This window comes from Rhinolophus sinicus, linkage group LG09, assembly GCF_036562045.2.
Source record: "Rhinolophus sinicus isolate RSC01 linkage group LG09, ASM3656204v1, whole genome shotgun sequence".
Classification (NCBI taxonomy): domain Eukaryota; kingdom Metazoa; phylum Chordata; class Mammalia; order Chiroptera; family Rhinolophidae; genus Rhinolophus; species Rhinolophus sinicus.
Genome location: NC_133758.1, coordinates 109,641,880 through 109,669,148, shown reverse-complemented (window position 1 = coordinate 109,669,148; position 27,269 = coordinate 109,641,880). Strand labels below are relative to the sequence as shown.

The 27,269-nt window shown below is 43.1% G+C and overlaps 1 protein-coding gene and 1 long non-coding RNA gene across 7 annotated transcripts in view; one reads left to right on the top strand and one right to left on the bottom strand.

Moving 5' to 3' along the window:
• The window catches only part of ELMO1 (engulfment and cell motility 1), a 476,666-nt gene that overhangs the window by 288,946 nt on the left and 160,451 nt on the right, over positions 1-27,269 (top strand). The gene's annotated exons all lie outside the window — the stretch shown is intronic.
• On the bottom strand, positions 1,270-12,017 carry LOC141573223 (uncharacterized). Its single transcript, XR_012498932.1, has 3 exons — positions 10,747-12,017; positions 2,494-2,683; positions 1,270-1,472 (listed from the first exon to the last, which is right to left on the bottom strand). It is a non-coding gene; the product is annotated as an uncharacterized LOC141573223 (long non-coding RNA).

Sequence of the window (27,269 nt, the reverse complement as noted above, 5' to 3'; positions counted from 1 at the left end):
AAAATTCTGGTTGTAACACATTAGAATGTGGAAACTTTTAAGGTTGGTAATTAATGTAAGTGTTTGAGTCACAGAGAAAGTCCCATGAGTATTTATATATTCCAATGTACCTATTCTAACATGCTTTGTTTCTTTTTCTTTTTTCTTTTAAAATAATCCATGCTCATAGTCAAATGCAGCAGAAAATACATCCTCGTTAAGTTACCCCATTGCTAACTGACTTTGTTCAGTTGTGGGCTGCTTACATGTGGTCTTCTTGAAGACCACTGTCTGATTTATCACTCTGTTCTCCTCAAGTCTAACTTAGTGCCTGTTCTGTATATGGCAGCAAGAAAGCATTGTGGAAGGAAGGAAGGAAGGAAGGAAGGAAGGAAGGAAGGAAGGAAGGAAGGAAGGAGAAGGGGAACAGGGAGGGATGGAGGAAAGGAAAGGAGGAATGGAGGGAGGATGCTGGGCCAATAAGTGCTACCACCATGGGACTGAATTCTGGGCAGTCATATAAGGTCTGACAATTAAGTCCGTGAACTTGCCACCATGCACTTACATTGGCAACCCTGTACAAACAGCTTGGTGAGGGTTTATAACCTTGGTATACCAGTGCCTCACAGCTGTGTTCATGTCGACGTGTGGTGGTGTCTTGCTGAGTGGTGTTCATTATTGTTGTTGCAAGTTTTTGTGTGCCGTCGTGAGAATGCCTGAGCTTGAATTAGAGCAATGAACGAACATTAAATTTCTTGTTAAACTTGGCAAGAGTGGAAGTGGAATCAGAGACATGTTAGTCCAAGTTTATGGGGATAATGCCGCAAAGAAAACGGCAGCGTACAAATGAATTAAAGTTTTTCTGAGGGGAGAGAATGCATCCCTGATGAAGAGAAGTCAGGGTGGCCAGTAACGAGCAGAACTGAGCAGAACTGGCGAAAACATTGCAGAAATTCGTTGAATTATGCGTCACAATTGTCAGCTGACTGTGAGAAGTATAGCAGACCAAGTAAACATCAATAGAGAAACAGGAAAATCTTCACTGAAAATCTTGGCATGAGAAAAATCCCGAAGGAGCTCTTGCATCACGACAACACACCAGCTCACACGGCACTGTCTGTGAGGGAGTTTTTAGCCAGTAAACAAATAACTGTATTGGAACACCCTCCCTACTCACCTGATCTGGCCCCCAATGACTTCTTTCTTTACCCGAAGATAAAGGAAATATTGAAAGGAAGACATTTTGATGACATTCAGGACATCAAGGGTAATATGACGACAGCTCTGATGGCCATTCCAGAAAAAGAGCTCCAAAATTGCTTTGAAGGGTGGACTAGGTGCTGGCATCAGTGCATAGCTTCCCAAGGGGAGTACTTTGAAGGTGACCCTAGTGATATTCAGCAATGAGGTATGTAGTGCCTTTTCTAGGGTGAATTCGTGAATTTAATCGTCAGACCACATATAGTAAATTCTTCCACCATTTATCAGGCTTGCTGTATTAGGAAAGAAATAAGGTTTCTCTTTAGAACATGTCTTTTTCCATAAAGGAGATGTATACATATCGGTTGTGTTTAGTGCTTTGAGGGGAGGCTGGCTCTCTATAAATATCTCCTAATAGTAATCAGTAGGTAGCAGAGACCAACTTGTCTTTATCACTATTTAAACCTGTTCCTGTCTAATCCCTTCTCCCTTAAAGCCCATCCTACTTAATTTCTACACAAAATGATCCCCTCCCCCTGCCGCCCCAACCCTTAACCTCTAACTATTTCTGGTTCCCAGAGTTCTTCGTTCTATTCATCTGAAAACTGAGGGTGAAACATTTTATCCTAAAACAAACCTGCTAGTATGGCAGCCATCCATTTTCTAAAAACAAAATATATACAGTAAACAAATTTGGAAAATCAAAACCAGTGCTTGATGAGAATGGCCACTCGGATGTGTGTACTTGGAAATCTGAATCTCCACCTGAGGAGCCTACCAAGTCAGAAACCTGGGTCTGAGTCTCTTCCTCCTATCTGTGCTGACTGGTCCCCAGCCCAACACCAAACTGGACCGGAACCAGCTGACTTGGGACTGGAACCCACATTGTTGACTAATTAATGTATTTACTCAGTTTACTTACACTGTACATGAAATAGAGTCAGTGATCTAACATTATATAGGACAAAAACACAAAAGAATTGTTTAGTGAAGTTTCTGTTTTGGTTGATTGTTCTAGAATTTTGCGGGTCATTTCTAACCAGAAAAGGAGCTGTGCGTCATGAAAGATTTCTGTTGCTTTCTCAGCACCAGGATTGGAGTTAGATGGTTAAATCCTCGCTTTCCCGCTTGCAGATTCTGTGACCTTGGGCAAGTACTCACAGAAGCCCTTTTGCACTGGCCTTCGAAGGTCTAGGTCATGATTCTTATCTCACAGGACAACTGTGAAAGTCAAACGAGGTCACAGACATGACAGCCCCCAACAGAGGGCCTAATCCATAGTAGGTGTTCAATCCATGTGTCCCTTCTACTTACCTTTCCTTGTTTTTGTCTTCTTCCTGCAATAGCATCACAGAGACCTCTACAAGTGATTATTGTCAAAGCTCAAATGCCAGCAGGTGGCCGAGGTGTAAGCCTCTGCCTGCCCTTGAGCAAGTTATTTATGCATCATTCATTTGCCTTTTCTCCGTCTCCAGCTCAGTTGGTCATTTGAAGCCATTGGGAACTAATGAGAAAATGAAAGCATTGTTATCATTATTGCTCTGGTGCCATGAGGTCTCACTGTGGGAAAATTTGAGAGAGGAAAGGGGTTATAAAGAAAAAAAGAAACCTGCCTGGAACTAAGCTCTGTTGTCTGGGGCCTCCTTCACTTGACTTCAAAGACACGTTTTCTTAAGTGGGAGTTAAAAGCTTAATCTCCTTTCCAGTTAGAAATAATTCCCAATGATTAACATAATAGTGAATCATTTTTTTGGCTCTGTGCGATACTATTGATGGCAGTACTGAAAAGCAGTGAGACAAAGAAATGGCTTCTGCCACACAACAAAGGAGGAAAATACAACAGCTAATGAATAGACCATAAAGTATTTTCTACTACTCTGTACTAAAAGTTTGACACACCTAATGTTCGTTTTAAATGGGGACAGGTTATCTGATTTTTATGGTGTTCCACATGCAAAGAGCTGATAAATTGACCCTAAGCTTGCATTTCTGTCTTGAAATAATTTTAACCTACCACTCATGACAGGCGTTGCAAAGGATTGTGGCTCACTGGGCTCTCTGTTTTACAGAAGATCTGTCTGTAAAAGCCTTCCACTGATGTGCTAGTTGCCTTGGATAGATCAGAATTAGCCTCTTGGGTTTGTTAAAAGAATTCATCAATATGGAGACTACAGAGGAGTTAAGGAAAAGGGCCTGTCCCAGGGTAGTTCACTGGGCGCTGGTAGAGATTCCAGCATCCAGCTCTCTACTGAGACTCTAACTCAGGGGTGTCCAAACTTTTTTCAACGTTTTTCACCAAGGGCCATATGAGGTAAAATACACAAACAACCGGGCCACTCACTCAAGGTGAAGTACATATTGCCTCATCTGGTTTATTTAAGTAAACTAAATATGTTTTTGGAATTTGCTGTGGGCCAATTAAAAATGGATTGTGGGCCGCAGTTTGGACACCCCGGCTCTAACTGCAGGGAGATCTCAGGTGCGTCAGGTGACCCTGGTGGAAAATCCCAAGCCGATGGGATGCCTCATGGATGGTGGTACTACGCCTGATGGGCAAAGGTCCCTCTGCAGTGTCCCTCCAGAGGGGAAGGAACCTACCATGGGTTCCAGAAATCTCTGAGAAATCCTTTTTGGGTATGAATGAAATCAAACCACCAACTCCAGACTTTCTAAATAGTTCACAGTCTTTGAGGAATCCTTCAAACAAGTATTCTTGGATGGGGCTATGGCCAACATGGAATCAGGTCCTGTTGTTTTTCTAGGGGCATCTTCGTATGCATTCAATACCCAGAGACCATCCTGGTCCTGGGAAGCACCCCAAGAGTCCATGTATTGAGAGTCTCTGAAGGAGAGGTCCATTGTGCTCTGAAAGGAGGAGTGTAGCCCCAGCTGAAACGGAGGTAGTTGCCGATGTGCCATCACGGCTCATACAACATTATCTCCCATCAGCCCCTCTGAGGAAAGCTTGGCAGGATTCCTCTTCCTCACTTTCTTCCCCTCCCCCCTTTGGTTGGTGTGTCCTTGCTCCCTACATGCCCGGAGAGTGAAGGGGCAGCGAGGAGTGTCCTTGAGGAGAGAGGTGAGAGAGCAGCTGCCACGTGGCTCCTCACCTCTCAGGTGTTTAAGGTGAATTTTTACATCTACAGTGAAAATGTGATGAGCCAGCTAACATACTCCCACAAGAGTAGGAGATGTAAAACAGATAAAGGCACCTCTGTTGCTTTGACTTGAGTGATATATCCTGGAGAACTTAACCTTTATGTGAGATCTGCCCCACAGAATCAAAGAGAGAACAAGTAGGGTTCTCAGCAGAAGCGAGTCCAAGGAACCATGCACTGAGGACCTTGCTGGCCTGAGACAGAATTGTCACTGTTCAACAGCCAGTGACATATCACGTGTTTGTGCATGAGTGCTTGTGTGTGTTCAAGTTGCCATTTGTCTTTTGTAGCACTGAAGGACTAACCTTTTTCTGTATCTGTTTCCTGTCAGCTTCTTTAGGGTCAAAAATATCTTGCTCTTTACTAAATGATGCTGGTAAGGGTAGAGGGATTTTTAAACGGTTTTACTCAATACACTGGGAAGTTGATAACCATCACGTCAGTTCCCAAATGTAAAAGAGTGTTTGCTCGTCTAAAAAGACCTGAAATAAAGATCATGAAGTTGATAACCATCACGTCAGTTCCCAAATGTAAAAGAGTGTTTGCTGGTCTAAAACGACCTGAAATAAAGATCATGCCAGCAGCCCTCCCCCCACCACCAAACTCTATTTTTTAGATGAAGCTCAGAAATGCGGAGAGAACTGTTCTCATGAATAGACACAGAGGCCAGCTCATTGTGGGTACGTGTGTGTGTCTGTGTGTGCACGCATGTACTTGTGTCCATCACACCCTTAGACTAGCTTTACTTCTGATGCTGCTCTGAATTTGCTAGACTGAGGAGGTATTACTGAGTTGGGTGGAGCCTCTATATTTTGGAGGCATCTGAAAGCGGGAGTGATGCACTCCTTGTAAAGAATAAAGGTCACGAAAGAATCTCTTTTGTTGACAATCCGTGAGAGCCTCATGAAACTTGATTTCTATTTCTAAATGGTTTCACTATTTTCTACCAGGAAGAACAGATGGCTGGACGTCTGTCTTATGGGGAGGAAGCTGTGCCTTACGCCTAGAGGTTACTAGGACAGGCAGTCACTCACACTTTCTTTTCTTTAATCCTATAAAGTTAGACATTTGCATACATGGTTGTTAATTTTTCTTTTTCAAAAACATGATAAATATGCGCCATGACAGTATTGATTTTAACCTTAAATCAGCGCCAGGATGCAAAACACACCAAAGAATGTATAAAAGGAATAAAATAATTTAAAAACTGTCATTGGTAATGTAATCTCCCTCAAAATGATCATAATTCATGTCTGTCTTGTTACGTGTTTGTTTCAATCCATTTAACCATCATTAAATAAGCATCCTCCTCTCTTCTGTATTATACCTCACATATTAAAAATATAACACTAATATTTTTGAGTTCTTACCATGTGCTGGATATTTTGATAAACATGTTTATATCTCTTATTTCATTTAATAGTAAAGTCATCCTGGGAAACAGGTACTATCTTAATCTCCTTTTATAAGTGACAGAAACTTAGAGGTCCAGTGACTGGCACAAGATCACACAGCTAAAAGGGTCCAGAGAGCAAGTGGAACTCAGGATTCTGGCTCCAAACCCCCACCCTGTACACTGGACTCCACCGTTCTACTCTGAGGACGTATCATTGCATTTCTCCTCCTGCCCTCCTACCACTACATACACACCCACACAAAGATGAAAATGGCTGTTTTGATGGCAGGCGATTCTATCTGCTCATCCCAGAACACATTTCCTCTAAGTGTCCCAAAAAGGTCCACCCTTGGTGCCTTATAACCCAAGGGTGGGACCTAAGGCAAGGGAGTCATATGTTCTTGCTCAGGAAGAACCAGAGGCAGAGTATGTTGCTTTCATTATCCATGTTGCCCTTTTCGTATATAAAAGCTGACTGGTTAAACGGACCCGATTGGTGGTAGGGATGTCCTGTTTTGTTTTCTGATAGGCACTGACACTCCATCTAATGGACCACGTTTCGGTTTAAGCTTGTTCATGGGAACTGTGCCTGGTCTGACCAAGGTGATCGCAGCAGGACTTGGGAAGGATGGTGCGCCCAGAATTAGTTATCTCATCATGAACTGATGCGTGAAAAGCCAATCCTGCCTGGTTCCTGTCAAGAAAATCACTTAGAAGAAACTGCAACTGTTGATGCTTTTTAATCACTACCCTTCTTTCCTCTTGGGGACACTGACCTCATAAAGAACTGACTAGGGAGCTAGAGTCAATAAAAATAGCTTGTGTTTATAAATCACCTTTCCTCCAAAGTATAAGAACTACTACACAAATTTTATTAACCTTAAAATTCTTCCTGAAATATTATCGAGGGAAGCAAGACGATTGTAATTATAAATTCTTTTCGGGTAGGATTGTGCGTTTACTTTTGTTCCTCCTAAAGCAAATATTTACTAAGCATTTTGTGAGTAATTGGTTCCTAGTTAAGGTTCAGATCAAGGCGTCAATCTTAATGGATTACTGGAGTCAAACATGAAAACCTAGGGCTGCCCCTTCTGCCAAGGCTATGGGCAGGCATTCTCCTTAAAAGTCAGTGGCAGCCCACCGTGTATGGTTGGGTACTGCCCAATGGCGGGGTGTACCATTCAGAGGGCCTCTGGTGATTATGGTGCCCCCTCGGCTTGGGTACTGCTTAACCATGTACAGTAGTGCAGTGTGGGCACAGTAGGACCAGTAACTCATAAAACTCAATACAGGTGTAGGGAGAAGGTCCACTCCCCAGACAGTTTCTCACCCTCACAATCTCAGGAGGCAGCACCAATGAGTGGCTGCTCCTGCTGAAGGGCTGGAGCTAATGCCCTGTGCGACAGCTGACTCACAGCTGGTAGGGGCAAATCCTGCAAATGGATGGTTACTGGCCACGGCTTGTTGGTTCTTTGGAGAATATCTGGGTGGTGAGTCTGCAAGGGAATAGGTATCTTGACTGCTGAAGCTTTGATTCTAGGCTTACACGCATACCTGAAATTCTTAAATCTGTGTAATTATGGACCCAGGAGTCTTTGTTTGGTCTCTGCTGTAGCAACAATTGCTAAAAGATGAAGCAGTGAAGGCTCAGAGAGGGAAATCAGCTTGCCCAAATTCCCATACCTAGTAAGTTGTAGAGAATGGAGTTCACCCAAGTCATTAAAGCCTGTGTTCTTTGCACTGTACTCTGCTGATTTTAGTTCAAAGCATTTTTTGTATAGACATTCCAGCTCTGTGTTTCTTGTTATCACTTCTGTGTATTTGTTCACTGGCCACGGGAGTCATTTTCTCATATCCAACTTAATGTTCAGTGTTTCTGTGGCAGGAAGAATCACAACTGCTTTTTGTCATGGCTGACAGACAGACAGACATGGTATCGTGGGGAAGCTCAATGATAAGTTCTTTAGGAATCTGTTCCCCGGGTGACGGAATATGCTCAGCTCTGTTGTTTGTGAGCAGTCGTGTTATTGCTAAGACAAAAAAAAAAGGAATACGTACGCTAATATGTGCATGAATGGTTCAAAAGAGGTTTGAACCAAAGGAGCTTGTCTGTTTCACAGTTACAGGCAATGGAATTGAAATTTTTTCAGCAGATTTTCAATGAAGATGGGAGAGGTGCCAGAAACTGGACATTGCTACCTGGTGGGGCCTTCCTCTGAATGACAATAGGCATGTGTGCTGTTTGCAAGGGATTGAATAAAATTATTGCCAATCTTATGATTCTGTAAAATACGACATGTTATACAAATCCTCCAGATATATTGAGCATAATCTGAATAAACATAGTTTCTTACATTTAGCTTGAAGTGAGATTACATAAAAATGATAAAGTTTTATTTTTCACATTCTCTCTTAAGATTCCTTAAAGTATTTAATAAAATGTTATTTTGCCTGTTATTACCAACTTCAGCGTAAAAGTGGCCCCTTGCAATTTTGTATATTAATTTATTATAGCATCTATCATTCTTGCAGTGCAGTTCTTGTACCTATAACCAATACCCTACTCTTCCCGGATACTTGAAAATAGAGGCCATTTCTTATGCATCTCCTTGGCAGGCAGTTAGTTCACCAGGGTATGCTACGGGACTGAGGGTGAATGCTATCATTTTCATAGTTTTTAAAAATGGATCCTTCAAACTATTATTACTGGCAAGTTTTTAGAAATAGATATTGAAAAAGACTAGTTTTGGGGTTTTACAAGAGGGTGCCATTAATAGGGAACCTGGGAAAAGCGGGGCATTTGGGGGTGCTCTCCGTGGTGCTGAATGGAGGAAGCTGCTTTCAGGGTCCTCCCAGGCCGAGGTCTGCTTTTTCTTTATCGCTGCCTTGCAACAGTTCAGGTTTTGCCTCTTGCTTGTTGATATGCCTCTGTCTTATGGCTCCGTACTATACAGATCGCATCCCTACACCAAGCCTTCTGATAGCTCTGCCTGCCTGTCTTAAATCTGGCTGGCACCCAGCCTGCTTTGACCCCAGTCCACTGACCTCTCAAGGAGATAAAATATTGTGAATTATGGAAAATTAATTATGGAAGAAATTTGAGGTTTGGATACAGAGCTGCAGTAGGTGAAACATGACAGTTATAGATCTCTCTTGACCTATCAAACATTGACATTTCTCATCACTTGCAAAGTCATCTCACTTCTATAGTAGATTTAGACATGAATTCAAATATTGGGTGAGGTGGAAATCTGGCTGAGGAAGAGGGTCTTAAGGGTTTGATGAGGCCACTGATAAACTGGATATAAAAATTATCTGTTTTTCTTTTACACTTTTAATATCTCATTCGTACAAAGCATAGTTCTTTGTCGCTATAGATACCAGTTCTTCACAATAACATGGCTTTGCATGGAAATGAAAAGCTTTGAGTAAGGTCTCCACAGGACAATGAGAAGAACCCCATTGACAGAACATCTTGACAACAGAAGCAGGGATCTGATACACTTGGCCAGTGCAGAGTTAGGGAGTCATTTTCTGCACATAAGAAAAGGACACAGCTGGACTACCAGCCAAGGGTATTTCTGTTCTCCTGTGTGTGGGGTCTCACCAGACACAGAGTAATTGACTCCTGTGAGCTTTGTTCCCTGTGGATCCAGGGAGCTAGGATTGAGAGAGGGAGCTCAAGTGAGAGACTCCTGGAATCCTGAACTGAAAAGGAGGACAAGGAACCTACTAATGGAAAAAGGAGAAGATGAAGCATAATAGGAGGGAAGGTCTGACAATCTCTGATATTTAATGATAATTAACTTATATAAAAACCGGCACAGAAGGAAACCCATTTTAGGCTCTTAAATTATATAGCCAGATTTTAATGATAAAACTCCTTGAGAAAAGGATTCATTCAAAGTTCACTAGTTATAATTTATAGAACAGTGCTGCACTCAATTATGCAGTTAGTAAATGCTTTCCATAATGCATGTGAGTTTGGTAGGAGGAAAAAAAACCCCTTGAAAAAAATAGAGATGAGGTTTTTAAGGAATATAACAAATGAAATAGCTAATCCTCAAGATTCATCCAGTGAGGTTTTGTGATGAAATAATGTTTCATATAAAGAACTTTGAGGGTGAAAGAATTTATACTCTTTCATAATTTTGACTGGTCTCTTAACCGGTCAAACTCAAGGTTAGATTTATTAGTCTTAGAAAAATTACAGTCACTAAAGAAGCAGCCCATTTACTGAATAATTCTCTTTGAAAGTTTATTTTTATCTGAGTAAAATACTCTCCAGATCTAAGGTGTCTCAGTGTTGATTTGAAAAGCTCTTATTATCATATCTTATCCAATGAGCTCAAAAGGCCAAGAAGACAGGCCCGTTTCTCATTACCCCCTCCTTTTATTTTATTTTATTTTATTTTTTTACTTTTGGTATTGCAGTTCTTTCTAACGCTTTTGTGCTGTTTGTAGCCACTCCAAAAGAAAACGATATGTAACCAAACACTATGTAATGGCCACAGGAAGGAAACTGAACATGTCAAAGAAAGAATTCCCATGGAAAATTCCACATTTATGGCAGGGCATCCTGCCCAAAGCTCTAGAGCAAACCAGGCCCTGCATATATGCTATCTTATATGGTTAAATTGTCTTCGTGGATGGTACCGTGTTTCCCCGAAAATAAGACCGGGTCTTATATTAATTTTTTGCTCCAAAAGACGCATTAGGGCCTGTTTTCAGGGATGTCTTATTTTTTTCATGTACAACAATCTACATTTATTCAAATACAGTCATGTCATCTTCTTCTGGAACATCGTCATAACGTACTAAATGTGTCTGTCTGGCTGACGATCTTAACTGGGGCTTATTTTCTGGGTAGATCCTATTTTGGGGGAAACATGGTAGGTAGCCTCATTTGAAACAGGCTAAATAGTAAAAAGGTTTGACTTTCTTCCCCCAAAGCACAGATAAGACTGTTACAAAAACACTTCACATCAGTTAGTCTCTGAACTTTGCATCTACCTTGATCCCGTAGAGGTCATGTTAACCACCTTGTAGAGTCGCTGTAAGGCATTTGTGTTATGCGAGGAGCATAACTGTTGGTTCTCTTTCCACCTTCTCTTTGAAGGCTATGTCAAGTAGTCATAAAAAAGAAAATTGGAAAATAAGTTTTTATTCCTGCCAAACACCTGAAGTTCTTACATCTTCATATAAAGTAAAGTTTATGGTAGATCCATGCTCTCCTGAGGGAGGGCTCCAGAGGGCAGCTTTCTTTGAATCCCATGACTGAATGTGACAAATTGGGCTGCTGACCGGAGCTCTTGGTTTACGCGGTTGTCCTAGAGAAAAAGATAAGGCATCCTCCCAAGAGAAAGCCGCACGTGGAGAAGCCAGTGTCAACTGATTGGTGTGGCTCTAAATTTAGATTTGATTAAGGAAAATAACATCACTTTCGGTGGGCAGAATAATAGAAAGTGGAAAAATAAGACTTAAAACCAAAAGGGGAATGAATGGTGACTGCTAATGGGTATGGAAATCAGACAAAAATCTGTAAGCTCTACAAGGAGAGCTGAGCAGTTCTGTACCTTGAACGCCCCCACGCACCTGGTTTCCTTTAGAATGGGAAAGCTGAGATGCACCAAGGGGATGGGTGTTGAACATGTTTCATGCCTTCATTAGTACAAAAGGGCCTCCAGCTGCATTTCTTGTGCATCAGAGTGGTCCTTCCATGGGGTGGACGGAGGGATACAGCCAGAGGAGCTGATTTGCCTGGAAGCCCAATCAGGGACCCTGGGAGGAGAGGCCCCTGGTAGTTCTAGAGCGACACTGGCCGTGCTCAGGCTGCAGGAAGCTCCCACCCCCACCCCTACTCAGATCCTGCATTTATTTCTCTGGTTCATTCAATACATGTGTATTAAGTGGCAGCTGCATCTGAGATGGCACAGTAGGTGCTCAGTGTTTATTTGTCAATAAGAAACGTAGCGGACTCTATCTTAAAAGCTGATATTCCAATGGGAAGACTGAGAAAACAAGTTAAAACCAACTAAAGAATTGTAAATTTGATCAGTTATGAATAAATCAAAGGGCTGAAAAACAGTGGCAGGCAAGTGCTTGCTTTCCCATTGGGTTCTCTAGCCACATCACGTCCACTGGGATCTTTGAGGAGAGCACTTTCTGTCCCGTTTTCTCGTCTGTGGAAGAGAAAAAAAGTGCCCACTTAAGAAATACGATCCAAGCCCCTTCGGTGAATATAAGATATTCTGGGGCGACTGAACTTTAGTTATCCAAACAGGTTAACACTTAGGCTCTGTTTATACAATCCTTACAGAAGACAGTGGCTACGTAAATCCAAAGGGAGACAGTGCATGGGGAAGCACCTTGAAAATGTGAAGGGACCTGGGTAGGAATCACTCTGATGATTGTCTCGTGAAATACTTTTAACATGTGTTCAGACTAGGTCTAACAACTTCCAAATATAGGTACTTTGACTTATTTCTCTATTTTGTGAGCTGGATGGGAGCTGATCCCAAGACAAAGTCTTCCACTCTACAATACCAGGGGGACAAGAGTCTTTTTCAGCATTTTAGGTCACAGAATAGTCAGTTATTGTGCAAACGCACAGGAGACATTCTTTTCATTTGCTCCCTTATAAAATAATTAAAATCAGGTCCTACAATGTGAAATTATTTTTATAACTTAAGGATTTTTACTTTGTAAATATGTAATGTGTAATAAAGTAGGAGTGTTTTTTTATTTTTCATTTTTTTGCTAGATTTTAACGGTTAGATCAGTGTCTCGCAGCCAGCATTGGTTTTGCATCCCAGGTCACATTTGGTAATGTCTGGAGACATTTTTGGTTGTCACAGTTGGTGAGGGGTGCTACAGGCATCCAGTAAGTAGAGCCCAGGGCTTCTGCTAAATGTTCTTTAATGCATAGACCAGCGTCCTCTCAATGAAGAATTATGCAGCCCCAAGTGTCAGTAGTATGGAGGTTGAGGGATCCTGGCCTAAATTAATATAACTTCTTGTCATAAAGTTCAAGATGTGAAGATTTAGTTCTACAAGGCAAAACCAATGATTTATGATAAAGTACAATGATTTTTCAGATAAACTGCCACAGTAAATATTTAAGATAGTAACATATTCTAATGAAAGAAAGCACGTTCCTTATTGGAAGATACTTTTTTTAAAAAATCCCTGTTTCAGATATAGACTCAGAGATACAGACCAAAAACTGATGGTTGCCAGATGGGAGCAGACTGGGGAGCCGGGGTGAAGGTGAAGGGATTAAAAAGTACAAATTAGTAGTCACAAAATTGTCACGGGGATGTGAAATACACTATGGGGAATATAATCAATAATGTAAAGATTATGTAGGATGCTAGATGGGTACTGGACTTATCAGGGGGTCACTTCATAGATTGTGTAGATAGTCAACCATTGCACTATACACCTGAAGCTGAAGTAGAATAATATTGAATGTCAACTATAATTAAATATATATGTACAAAACTGTATATAGTCACGGGATAAAAAGTACAGCATAGGGAATATAGTCAATGGAATTGTAACAGCTGTATACGATGTCAGAGGGGTAGTAGATTGGGGGGTTATCACTCTGTGAGGCGTATAAAGGTCTAGTCACTATGTCGTTTTGTAAACCTGAATCTAATATTAAAAAAAAATTTTAAATCACTGTTTCTCTTAAGAGAGAAAACTGTGATATGATTTCACTTACTGATAGCCTCAACTGAATGCAGAAAGATCTCTTGGCGACAAATAGACATGTTCAAGCTGAAGCGTTAAAGTTCATATACTTTATTTAGGAAAGTCTCTCAAACTCCTGCATAAGACGTGTATTTGTGGTGGTCGGCATGGTTCTGCTCATGGCACTGAACTAGAATAGGCCCCATGAGCCAGTCAGGAAGCATTTGCAGCTGTCCTGCGAACATACTTTTCCTGTTGGGGGAGAGCCTTGGATGTTGATGCATTGAGCTCATAGGAAACAAGTAACACTGGAGTAGCTGCAGCCACTCACTGGGTGTTTGTTGTCCTCTATATTCTTTGTAAAGGTCACACGCTCATAAGCCAACATAGTTCTAGCTTAACTGGGGCCAAGACGGCATCTTTGTTCATTAAGGAACATGGACCCACTTTTGGGGTCAGGCCAGTTCTCCTAGTTATGTGTTCCAAAGCCCATACAAGGTAGCAAAAATCAGGTACATAGAGAGAAGCAAATTCGGTGACAGGCAGGTACACTGATGAATCAGCTAGTTCTCTGTTAATAAACTGATTTGTTCAACAGGCTATAAAATGAAATGCCCGGTCATTTGTATTCCACAAACATGTTTTACAGACAAAGTCCTAGAGGCCGAGGACAAAAAGGTAACTCACCTTTCGCCCCGCCCCTCTAGACGTTCATTCCTATGACTCAGCGCATTCTTTCTCCTTTGTAAGTTAAAGAAGGAACAACAACTACCAAAGACAAATTGTGCAGGCCGTTTTCTTAAAGTGCAGTGTTCGAATGATCCTAAGTTATAATTTCTTTATATGGGAATCTGTGACTTGTAAACAGAAGGAGAATTTCTGTTTCATTAGAGGCACCACACAGGGAGTTGTTCCCAGCATCTCCCAGGCTCTCTCACAAGCTGACAATCCTGAAACCCCTGTGCTTTGTGCTGGAATTGCTTAGAGAGTTCCAACATTCCCTTAAAAAAATCAGAAAGTGAATTTGTACTGGCTGTTATTTTGCTCCAGAAACCCCCTTCATCTATGGAAGATCTCCCTTCTCTGTCAAAATCTCATGCAAGGCACAAACTGATGCCTTTCCCTTAATCTCTCCATGCGTTTCGGAGTGTTAAGGTTAACTACAGACGTTTGCTTCTGTCTTTGATTTGTCTCGTGCTTTGATTCCTTTGTCTTGTTTTCATCCTTCCCATCCCCCCATGTGCTTCATTGATGATTATAAAATATCAAAGCCTCAGACCTAAACTTCTGCTCTAATGAGCGCAGACACACTGGGGTTCTTTCGTGGGTGGATCTGAAGCCCGGAGGGCAACTCCAAGTGCAGCCCTTACCGAGCCCTTTCTCCAACAAGAAGGTGGCTGGGCAGAGGCCCCGGCTCTTTATTTGCTCACATTGGTGAGTGCTAATGTCTTGGGATTCCTTGTGGTAAAAACACAAAGAATGCTTGATGTTTCTGGCAGTCGTTTGAGATGGTTCTGACTTCTCACAAATAGGAACTGTATGTGTGTAGAAAACAATTTTCTCTCTTTCAAAGGCTGACCTTGAGGTAGTCTGTTGAAATTGTGTATAATTGCTGGGCAGTTGTACATACTCTCTAATTTTAAAAGGAGATAGTAAACTGTATGTTTTAGGTGACAGGGAAAGATCAGCTGGCTTTTGACTTAATTATATTCAGGAAGCAGGGAAGTGATGTGTGTGCAAAGGCAGACACCATGATTATAAGCTATGGATTGATTTTGACATTGACAAGATGCTTCTTTGGGCTTAATCCACCGAAGGCTGCCTCAGGTGTGACAGTGGCGACGTCAGGGCCAGCAAGGTGGAGGAGAGGTCATGAGGTCTGCAGGAAGGAGATAGCCCTGCGTGGCTTGGAAGCTTTCACTTCATTCCTCTCAGAGCCTCAGTTTCCTTATCTCTAAAATAGGGATAATTCTAAACCTCAAAGTAGTTACCTAACATGTTACAATGTGTGGGGAAATGCTTTGTTAACTCTGAAGTATTGCATAAAATATACTTTTTATCATGGAAATATAGACCGTTTCATAATCCTAGACTATTTTAGGGAATTTAGGAAAAGGAGGACTTTATGTAACTATTCTTCTTTTCTCTTAATTCCTTTGTGGAACGAGGCACTGCATAAATATATAAATAACTCTTCCTCCTCCCAAGTTCAAATAAGTGGTATTTTCAAGATGTAATAGAGACTAAAGGACAGAGAAATTGCTGCAGAGCAAAAGCAGTCAGCAAGGAAATAAAAAGCATTTTTTAATAAAGCTTTTGAACTATTGTGATTTGAAAAAATATGTGCACCATCTTATCAAAATAGAGAAGTTACTTTCTAATAATGGCATGTCGTAAGTTTGGGACAGTAAGTAGACAATACAAAATTTTAGCTTCTTGTACCACAACGTTTTCTTTGCTGAACTTTATTTTTAGTTCAGATTTGCCTTTACAGAAAATGCAAAGATAGTCCAAGACTTTCCATATACCCTGCATCCAGCTTTGCTATTGTTGACATTATGTAATAGTGCGTTACATTTGTTGCCATTAATGCTACTAATACTGACTAAGGTCCATACTCTATTCAGATTTCCTTGGTTTTTACCTGGTGTTCTTTTTTCTGTTCCATGAGCCTACCCAGGAGACCACTTTATATTTAGTCATTGATTTGTACTCTAGTGGTCCAGAGTTCAGTGTAGGATGTCGTGTGTCCCTGTGTGAGCCTCTGTATAAAACTAGTTACTTTTCCTAAGGGTCTCTATTGACCATCCCAGTACAGCATGTATAGCCTCCTACTGGGACAGTATTGTTACCGCCCTCCCAGAGTTCAGCTGTATAGTCACTTTATCTGAGCAAACCCGAGGCAACACTAGCACGGAAATTATAAAAAACAACCAGGAGCGGCCGCAGCACATGACAGAGTGTCAGCCATATTCATGCACGTCACCTTCTAGCATCACTTCGCTAACTTATTTATTTATTTTTATCTTACACACGTTTCTAACTACGTTGGTACCATAGACTATTTCAAGGGCTGAGCTTTCGGGATGAGTCCATACCCATCAACAACAGCTGAGGGTTACTTAAAATTCTAGAATAATCTCATTTAGAGGACCCAGAAGATGGATGCGAGCATTATTCTTTTAATGATTTTAGTAGCTTTTGAATTCGACTTAATGAGAAGCAAAGATGCCTGGGATAATGACAGTAACAAATGCAGGATGTTCAGGGATCTAGAGAGTAAAGCTCAGTGGCTAGATCGAGGCTCTGCTTACCTCACAGGAACTTTTCTGTGAAGTATGTAGATGAACTATAAATCATCTTTTTAAAACTACAAATATTCAAGCAACTAATAAGGTGACTTCTGATTCCAGCTGAGAGATGGCACTGGAACCAGACAGACCCTGGGTCAAGATTGTGACCTGGCAGGACGTGTATCCATCGTGAACTCATCCGTTCACTCAACCAGTATTCATTTAATTGCCCACTGGCCTGTGTTGACAGGGTACAAAACTGAACAAACGAGAGAGGCTGACCTCGTAGAGCGTACGTCCTGTTCTCTCCTGTGCTGATGCATCTTATTAACATTACCAAAGGATCCCTCTGGATCCTGGGTGGAGAAGAGACTGCAACAAGGATGGAGCAGGACACCTCCTAAGGAGGCCACATCAGGCAGGAGGTGACCCGGCTTAGACCAAGTGGTTGTGGTGGAGATGGTGACAAGTAGTCAGGGTCTGAGTTTATTTTCAAGACAAAGCCAGCCAGATTTGCTGGCAGATGGGTTGTGGGGTTTGGGAGAAAAAGGAGTCAAAGATGCCTCAACGTCTGTGGCCATTTACTAAACAAGGGAAGCCTAGGGACGGGGAGGGCTTGAGGAAGGGAATCGAGTCCAGGCTTGGACGTTTGTTTGAGATGCTGGTGACACAGGGAGATGATGGGTCAGTAGTGAACCTGTGCATCTGGCCGCAGGGAGAGGAGTCAGTGAGCCCAGAGACTGGATGAGATGTTATTACCCAGGGAGTGAACACAGGTAAACAAGCCAAGATGTATAGAACTAAAGAGGAAGCTTAAGAGGAAGGGCAACCAGTGAAGCAGGTTGACAGAAGAGCCAAGAGGAAGTGATGGCCCTCCCGTAAGGGGAAGGGTGATCACCAGGTCACATACTGGCCATAGACAACTGGAGTGAGATGCAGAGTTAGCACATGCCACTGAGTTTGGTAGTGTGGGGATGATGGCAAAGCCACCTTCTCCTCATTCTTAACTGAAGACAAAAACAGCGCTTACCTGTAATGGAATGATGTGACATGCTTAGCTCAGTTACCTATTTCAATGGGCTACATTTGACAGATCACTTTTGTGTAGGTTGACTGTTCTGAGTGGTGATCTGAGAGAGAGTGGCCATTGCATCATTGTTCTTGCTTCTTAGTTAGGACACTCACCCTCAGAGACGTTAGAGGGAAGTGGGAAGGTTGCTGGGACAGCACTCTTTCCAACCATGCCTCACTGAGGATTTTCACATCTGCCAAAAAATACCCAAACAAACAGACAAGCACCTGTTTATTGTAATTCTTTGTCTGAAATAAAAAACTGAGTGGGTTGTAGTGCTTTTCCCTTTTAAACAAACATCCCAACATGCCACGTTTTTCCTTCCCCCCCGAGTCAGTTTAATGTGTATAAAAAAACTACTTGTTGGGTAAGGGGGGTGGCATGCCTATACCAAAGAGACAGAAGAATGTCATTCACCAACCCAAAAATGAGAACCCTGAATCCTTTCTCTGGAGGGGGCAGCACAGCTGGCTTCGTGCAGCCCCTTCTTTGCTGGCCTCCCCTTCTTTGTGTGACTGTCCTGTTGCCACTACAGCTAGACTCATGTCGGTCTCAATGCTGGCTGCACGTTCGAATTTGTGGAGCTTTTAAATGATGTTCTGGCTCACGCTCTCAGTGTTCCGTTTAGTTCATCGAGAGGAGGCCCAGGCAGCAGTAGTTTTTGTATTTAGGTTGATTGAGAGATAACTTACACAGTAGAGATGACCCCCTTTTGTGTGCAGTTCTTTGAGTTTTTACACACGCATACGGTCATGCAGCTAACACAATACAAACACATTTGTATCACTCCCGAGAAACTCCAGTGTACCCCATCAGTCAGTGTGTCCCCCACCCCTAGCCCTGGAGACCACTCACCTGTTTTCTGTGGTATCAGGTTCCTTTAAAGATAGGTGATTCTGGCGTACAGCAGGGGTCGGGCCCATGGTCAGTAGAGCTGCCTGGCAGCCTTTGATGAAATTCAGGGACACGGGAGAAAGCTGTGATGTTCTGTTAATACATCCAGGAAATCCATCGGCTTACCTCGTACTTATGCTGCCTGTATGACTATTAGCTGAGAGGAGACCAGTCTGTGCGGGTGGCTTGCTGTGGCTGTTTCTTCATGTCAGGAGTGGTTTGAAGAGAGAAAGGTGGAGTGATTGGAGTGATTGGAGGCTCGGAGGCATTGCCAGCGGGCACACTTCCCGTCCCTGCCATGGTGGGCAGTTTGAGGTCACCAGGTACGGATACCGTCCTTTGTAGGTGTCCGCACTGTTCTCAGCTCCGTGGACAGAATGGGAAGCTGAATATGCACCGCCCCTGCGTGAATGGGCTTGCTGCCAGTGGGTGGAGGTAGGCAATGAACAAACGCAAACCTATAGAGAAGACAGACGTAGTAACAAATGCTACGCACAGAACTGAATCAGGACATGACAGCCCTGTGGAGGCCACTTGCGATTGGGTGGCCTCTCAGCAGTGGTCACGTTTAAGCTGAGACCGGAACATCATGAGGAAAGCAGTCATGCAGAATTGAGGACTGTGGCAGACCGAGGAAACACTCCGTGCAAAGGCGTTACAGCTGGAAGCGCAGTCAGCAGACAGGCCAGTGTGTCTGGCTGTCGTGACCAGGGGAGAGCGGTGCACATGAGGTGGGGGAGGCAGCCTCGCGTCAGAACTGCAGGTGCTCTGTACAACGACATCTAAGTAGATTCCATTCCAACTATGGTAGGCATGTGGTTTGGAGCAGGAAATGACACGTTCTGATGTGTTTTAAAATACACTTTGGGTGCCGTGTGGAGAACGGGCTGTGGCGGGAGGAGGGGGGCACGAATGGAACCAGGGAGACTTGTTAAGAGGCTACTGAGGACAGATGACAGTGGTTTCTTACCCCGGAGATGGACAGTAGTGGACCCATTCAGGTGGACGTGCAGAGAGTGGATTGGGCATGGCGCGTGAGGGAAAGAGCAGAGGAAAGGACATCTCTGAGTTTGGAATTGAGCTTTCGATCGCATGTGACACTTTTGCTCTGGCCTCTCCCCATCTAACTTGCGTCTTTTGCTGCATGTCACCAGTCACTACCTGGGCCCAAAGCCATTCAGCCATGACCCGGCATCACCAACATGGTGACTGAACAGTTCTGCTGGGGCTGCTGCGTTTTTGCCGGTGGACTCGGAAGAAAGACACCCGGCTGTGATTCAGACAGCTCAGTACTCGGCAGTAGGAGGAGGGTTAATGTGGAAACGTGTGGTGATGGTCTACAATACTGCCCCAAACAAACTGGATTTCACAAAAAGACCTGGCTTTGGATATGCCTCTCCAGGCATAAAATATAAAAACTAAACGTCCCAATGAAAATATAACTGTCTTGAACAAAATAGGGTTTTCGAGAAGACGTGACAGCAGCTACATGCGTTGTGACACAGAAATCATGAATCTCTTATTTTCAGAGGTGTAATTAGCTGCAGGTGCTCCATCACCAGGATAGAAAACACCGTCAAGTACACCTAGGCCCTCTTTGGGGTAACACACCGGTAACGGCCCAGTTCAGGGTGTGAGCCTGGGTGGGCAGCTGCTCTGCCATAGTCACTTCCTGACCTTGTGGGCAAGGTCACCACCGTGCATAGCTTGCTGCTCATGTTTTTACTCTCCTTTCTTTGGCCAGTATTTCAGGAGTCGTGACTTTGTTAGCTGTATTTCTTTTAAACTTATGTCAGAAACTTGTCCTTTTGTCTCCTTGGTTGTGCTTTTCAAACAAAGCCTCCAGCGTCCTCCCCACTCCCTCTGGCTGAGTATTTCGGGGAGAAATTGGACAAAGGGAAAACCAGCATATGCACACACTCAGACCTCATAAACGCGTGTGTCTTCTCTAGGCCTGAAATAGAAGCTTCTTTGGCCCCCCTCTGCCTCCCTTTGCCACACACAGATGGCTGTGATCCCACTGATAACTCAGGTGCCCACAGTAGATCTTCAAGGTTGGCAGAGACCTTCCTGTTTGAAATATACTGTGTATATTTCCGGGGCTTGTAGTCTGTCCATGATGAATAAGGCCTTCATTTCTTCAGGCTCGTGGCTATAAAATGACAAATAGTAACATTAATCTCCTCATTCTTGCTTTCCCCTAAGACATAGTAGGGACAGCCAAGGCCATGCAAGCATGTAACCTGAGTGTTGTTTCCCCTTATTTCTTTTCTTACACAGAATGTTCACATCACCTACTATATGTGCCACACTTTTCTTCGATCACCCAACTTCCTATTCCAAAATAGCTTCTAGACTCCCTAGTGTATAGAATCTTCATTACGGAAGTTGAAGGGAGGCCCAGCGTCTATTTCTCACACCCACATGTGCTGGCTGATGGGGTGGGCTGTATACTGTTCCAGCCGTCCTTCTGTGGCAGAGAAATACACTACCTCGTGGTAACACTGTGCGAATCCTACACTACCTCGAGTTTGCGACTGGCTTTTTCTGTGCCAGGGCTCTCTCTAAATGAAGTCATATCTTGGGGGAAGAGGCAGCTGCCACGCTTAAGAGGGTTGCATATCACGTTAGTCACGTACTAATCACAGCCAGGTGCCCGCATATTTCCATGTTTGTTATTTCTGTTAATGTTTTCATCATAACGACACTAAATCCTTTCCACGTGGATTCATGTCCTTCGGTAGTAAATTGGAAGGGCTACGTGCAAGAACCATTTGTGTAGACTCACAGCTACTCCTGTCTTTAAGAAAGTCACCTGTTTAGGCCTGTGCCAAAGGAGGTATCGATGAGTAAAATGATCTCAAACTATTTCTAGGTGGCTTTCGTTTTGTGCTTTGAGAATGGTTTTGCCTGTTAGTAGGTGTCTACGCTGAATATCCATCTTTTGGCTGTACTATCCAATATGTCAGCCACTAGGTGGCTATTTGAATTTGAATTAACTAGAAATAAATAAAACTTAAAATTCAGTTCCTTAGTCATACTCACTCGCCACATTCCAACTGCTCAGTTACATACACACACATGAACGAACACACACGTGCATGTTTTCATTATCATAGAAAGTTCTGCTGCACAGCCCAATAGTGTAACATCCTTGCTACAATGAAATACAGTAAAATGAAAACTTATACGTCTTTGCACTTTTTAGTTATTCTGGATTGAAGCCTATATTTGATCTTAAATCAGCACTATGTTGATCATAGAGATAAACACAGGTCAACAGATAAGTAAAATAAAAAACTTCATTTATCCAAGTAAATCATGCGGGCTAAAAGTGTTGACTGTTGATAGTTAGGAGGAAGAACTGAGCACAGACTGAATTAGAATCACACGGAATCAAGCTGACAAGGGGAATCTCCCCGGGGAGAATACGCAGGGATTGTCAGACCGGGTCTGCCTTCCTGTTTCTGGGTCATCGATGTCACGTGATCTTTGTGCTCCCGTCGAGCTCACATATGATGGCGCATCTTTACCTTGAAAAGTCAACACTACGCTCACAGCATTTCAGTTGCCCTCATCGCTGGGTCGGTGTTAAGTAAAACTGGAATGCTGAATCTTTGCTCCATTTGTGTGGGGATAAGGGGCCAAGACGCACTTTGTTAAGTGCCCTTCCCTCCCATCCCCCCACGTCAGCGGGACTCAGAGCAAGGACTCACTGCAGGAAGCCAGCTCGAGTAGAAACAATCCTTTTCCCTCCTCTTTCCCAAGACCTATGGACAGAATGCTAACTAGGCTTCTGGGAGGGCGGAGGGCATGTGGCAATTCTCATGGAAAGAATGCCAGATTGTAAAGCAAAACAAACCATTTTACCTTGGACCCTGGCATGTCATAATCTGTACATTTTACTCCTGGATAAATATATGACAAAGGGCCACCCATTTCGTGAGCCTTTGTGTGCCCGTGTGAGTGTCCTTGCAAACTGATCGCATTTATTTATAGCAGCAGTGACTCATTTCACTAAACCTTGCACAGAACTTTTACTAATCCTTTGAAGGATTAAAAAAAATGGATCTCAGAGTTTCCTGAGTTTGGAAAAGTAATGTAAGAAGGAAAACATCTAAACAAGGAAGAAACGGATCCTATGTTTTCATTTCCAACCTCTGTTGCTGAGAATTCAAAGCTTAGAATATTCAGAAAAAAAGCAACTTCAATGGTAAGAATTAAAGGAAACGAGAAAGTCCATCCCAAAATGTCATGAGCATCCTTTGGGTCACTGTTGTGGACTTATTCATTCATTGCCTCCACAAGATTTCTCTTTAAAAAAAAAAGAGTTTGTTCTGAGAAATGAGAGCGCCACCTGGGTGGAGTTGGAGGGGACGTGGGCTTCGTGCTCATTTTCTTTTATTTCCATTGAGGTGATCTTTGTGTGTCCCCTGATTGGAAGGCACAGGGCCATGTAGGACAGTCAGGGAATATATCCTTTTGGCATATGGGGGATGATGGGCCGGACAGATGTGTCCACTCAAGCAATGTGTCTGTTAAATCAAGATTGTCGTCTCTGGAAACATTTAGTGTACTCTTGATTCCGTCTTCGATCAGTGTCTTTCAAGTAGGTTGACTTTTCCATCATTTCCATTGTTCTTTTCTTCAATACTGACACTTTTAGGGGTGTCCGCTGTCCAAATTAACCACATCCTGAGCCACAGATTAATGTATCTGGGTGTGTCATTTCAATACCCTTCATCCAGTCAAAATGAGGTGATGTCTTAGAGCCAAAACAAATTAAAACAACAAACAGAAAACAAAAAAAACAAAAAAATCCTTTGAAAATGACACTTCTCGTTAGTCAGAGTTTCTGTATTCTATCTGAAAAATACTCAGGGAGAAGTTTGGAGCATAACAGGGATGGAGAGAGAGAGAGGAAAAGGGAGAAATACGTATATATATTTAAAACGTTGCTCCCACTGACTCGTTGTCATCTGCCTAGTTTCGTGTACTCAGAAAGCAGGCCACCTTTGACTACTTGTGACTTCCAGGACTTGGACTTCTGAGTTGGTGAGGGAACCAGGCTAATGACCGATTTCTGTGGGTTTTGTCACTGGCTGTCACTTCCCTCAGCTCCTTTCACACTAGCCTCTTCCCTGTCTGGATTTTCTCGGGAACAATGTTGGTGTCACTTGCTTTTGCCACCAGGCCCTTTGCCAGGGGCCGTCCACCTGTGTCCAGGCTGCTCAGGCTTCTGACGGCACGACTCCTGTCACTGCTTGCTGAGGCCTCAACTTAGGCAATAGCTGTTCTTCCCAGGTTGCAGCTCAATTATTTCTTCGTCCCCTGTGACACCCGGCTTAGTGGACAGGATTGGCCAAACCCAACGAAAGAATGGCCGATCAGTTTTCTGCTTGAATTGGGGAAGAAAACGCAACCATAAATATCAACCTGGAGTAAAAATTTTAAAGGTTATTGAAAATCACAGAAAACATGTGTGACTCCCCCACATAATACACTGGGACTGTTGGCATAGAATCTGTTCCCTCGGGAATAGATTCATTCAAAATTTTGTTAAGACATGAAAGGGTGTAGTCTACCCTTTTCACCCTGGAGAGTTGCCGTTTTATTTGCTGTGAGATTAACTAGTGGGTGCAGAATATTCCACAAATAAACTTTCAACCCATCATTTTATTACTTCCTTAGAAACAGACCTTTTATTCTCTGAAAACCCCATTGGTACTTCTCACCAGCAAAGTCCTTACTTCGCACCATTTTACAACCTTCTTGTGTCCAACTGGCTTCCCAGTTACATGGGCCACTTTATTCTCCTATGATTTCTGCAAACTCAGGCTCTCAAAGACACCTTTGCTTCTTTTCTCTTTCATGTTCAGTTTGTTGAAACTCTCTTTTGACTGTTTCTCTATCATGGAAGCTCAAATCCTGATTGTTTCACTTCTGGGTTACTAGATCCTTTTTAGAAGCTTCCCTCCAACTCCAGTGACTTGCATCTATTTTAAAAAGAAGAAAAAATTTCACAGCCAAAAATGTGTGACTCCCATTTGTGGAATTTGTTTTGATTTTTCATCATTCGCTGAACTCAGCTCAATTATCCCCATCCCTGACATTTGTATGATACCAGAGCATCTTTGAAGATATTTTTATACATTTTCCTCCTTTGATTCTCTCAGCTGTGTGACGCTGTGAGAAATGAAGTAAGTCACCCAGAAACATATGTCTATTTTGTACAGAAAGTGGACCATTACTTCAGCCTCCTCCTAACAGTCTAATTTCTTTCTCCGACAGGGTGCTACAGTCTAATTCAGTCACTCACTGTTTACACGTTTCCTTTATCTTCTGTTGTCTTTATTCTGCACCACTGAGTATCCTGGGTCACCCATGCCTTTCTGTCTTGGACTTTGTGAATCGTTTTTCTCTCGGTGTCTCTTTGTGTCCTCTTCTTAGCTTTCAGAATCAATTCTGATTATCTTGGCCTCCAATAGTCTGTCCCCAATACTTCCTCGTGGGACAAATTGCCTTGTGATTCCTTTTTCAGATTCTGTATTCTTATCAGAAACCTCTTTCATCAAAGATGCTGCGTTTGCCTCATTTCTTCGTACAGTCAACATACCCTGCTGCTTCTGTCCCTCACTCCTGGGAAGGAATGTGCAAGCCTTGGAATGCTGCTTTGCTGCAAAGTTTTAATCGAGCATGTGTTTTTTTGTGTTTTTTGGTTTTTATTGCCCCCTAAACACATGGCCTAGACATTGTCTTTGTTTCATTTTAACCCAACGTTTATGATAACAAAGCTCTGTTTTCACAGAGCATTTTCCTCCTAAAACATTCAAAGTGCTTTGAACATGATCCATCCTTGCAGTGTGCCTCTGAGGTAGGTGGGTGGCAAGTATTTTTATCTCCTTCGATTAAAGTAGAGGCAGAATTCACCGCACCGGGAGCCCCTGGAAAGCAGGGCAATCTGGACTGTGTGAGTCTCTGCTCTGATTCATTTGTCGGCCACCGTAAACCTGCTTCTGACAGAACCGTGCACAAAAGCAGCACCTTTGCAGGCAGACTTATATGCGTGCCTTTAATTGGCTTCCAAGAGACGTTGATTATGGAATTTGGAGTCTGAATGTAAATGGGATTTGAAATGAGCCCAACTGGGAAATTGTTCTGAAAGGAAAATACATTCAGGACTATGAATTCGATTCTACCCATCCTTGGGTCCACTTCCAATGCCAAGTCCTCTAATAAACCTGCCCTTCCTCTGCACTGTCATCACCCTTTGCTTGTTCTTCCTTCGTGGGCTGTCGTTTGCTATACTTCATTGTGCTGCTCTTCTGCATGGGGGCGTGTCCACTGCATCTCTGTGGATAACCACTGAAAATGTTTTCTGGAATGGAGTGGAAGGAACTAGCCACTATTGTTTATAACTGTCATGGAGCCTGAAAATCCTACCACTAGCAGGTCCTGAGTGCCCTGGGTGACATAAGGAAGATAGCGGCCCTTTCATTGTCCTCTCACCTTGCTTCATGGTCACTACTTGACCACAGATTATGCTGGAGAATATCTTTCTCTTTGGCTAGACACGTGGGCCTTATTTATAACCAACAAAGGCTATCCAGTCAGCCGTTTTTCAGCAGCAGCTCTGGCAGCTTTAGGTGCTAACCCTGCAGGGGGAACATTGCACAGCGTCATTACATCCATTGAACCCTTCTGTTCCCCACTGATGACAGAACACAGTGACACCAGCCCGTGACCGGCATCCCAGGACTAACAGGAGCTTCAGATGTGTCAGGCCTCCAAAGTCGCTGTGCTGCCCTGATGAGAGGTGCTTTGAGTAGAATAGCTTGTTAAAAATAAATAATGCCAATTCTCAAGCTGCCCCCTGCCTTTTGCTTTCCCTGGCTCCCTTAGATGTTTCTAAAAGGTGCCAGCGAAGGCCACAAAACATGGGTAATGGGAAGGAAGGGCGAGCAAGTTCATTTTGTCATAAGAGTGAATGGTGAGTCATATCGCCTGACTCATCTGGAACATACAAAGAAAGCCTGTCAGTGGGAGTGCCCTCTAATGGGATGGTTTTGCAGGGACTCACGTGGGCCTGAACTGAGGAGCAGCCAGAATCAAGCCAAACAAGTGTATTTTTAAATATGGGAGGGCGAGTTTCCTGGTACAATGTGATGAGGAGTCCTACACACTCACAGGCTTATTTTAGCCCAGGCACTGAAATGTGTGGGCATGGCCTCCGCGGAGCCTTCTCCTGGGGCCATGTTTTGTTTTGTCAGCGGTGAGGCATGTCTAGTGATTAACTGGCATTGGCAAGCATATAATATTTCAGTGCAAGGTTCCAGGGTAAGGAGGTGAAGCATTTTTTATTTTTGTGACTCCAATGACATTGCTCCATCATCAAGGACAGGGTCACGTCACACCGTGCATTTCGCAGACATTTTGGGAACCCCTCAGTACTGAGTATACAGAGACACAACAAGCATAATCCCGACTCTCCAGGGTCTTAGAATTCCTACGAGGAGACCCAAAAGCAGACAGAGAATCGGGAAATCGGTAGACAATGAGATGGAGACACTTAGAGTGTC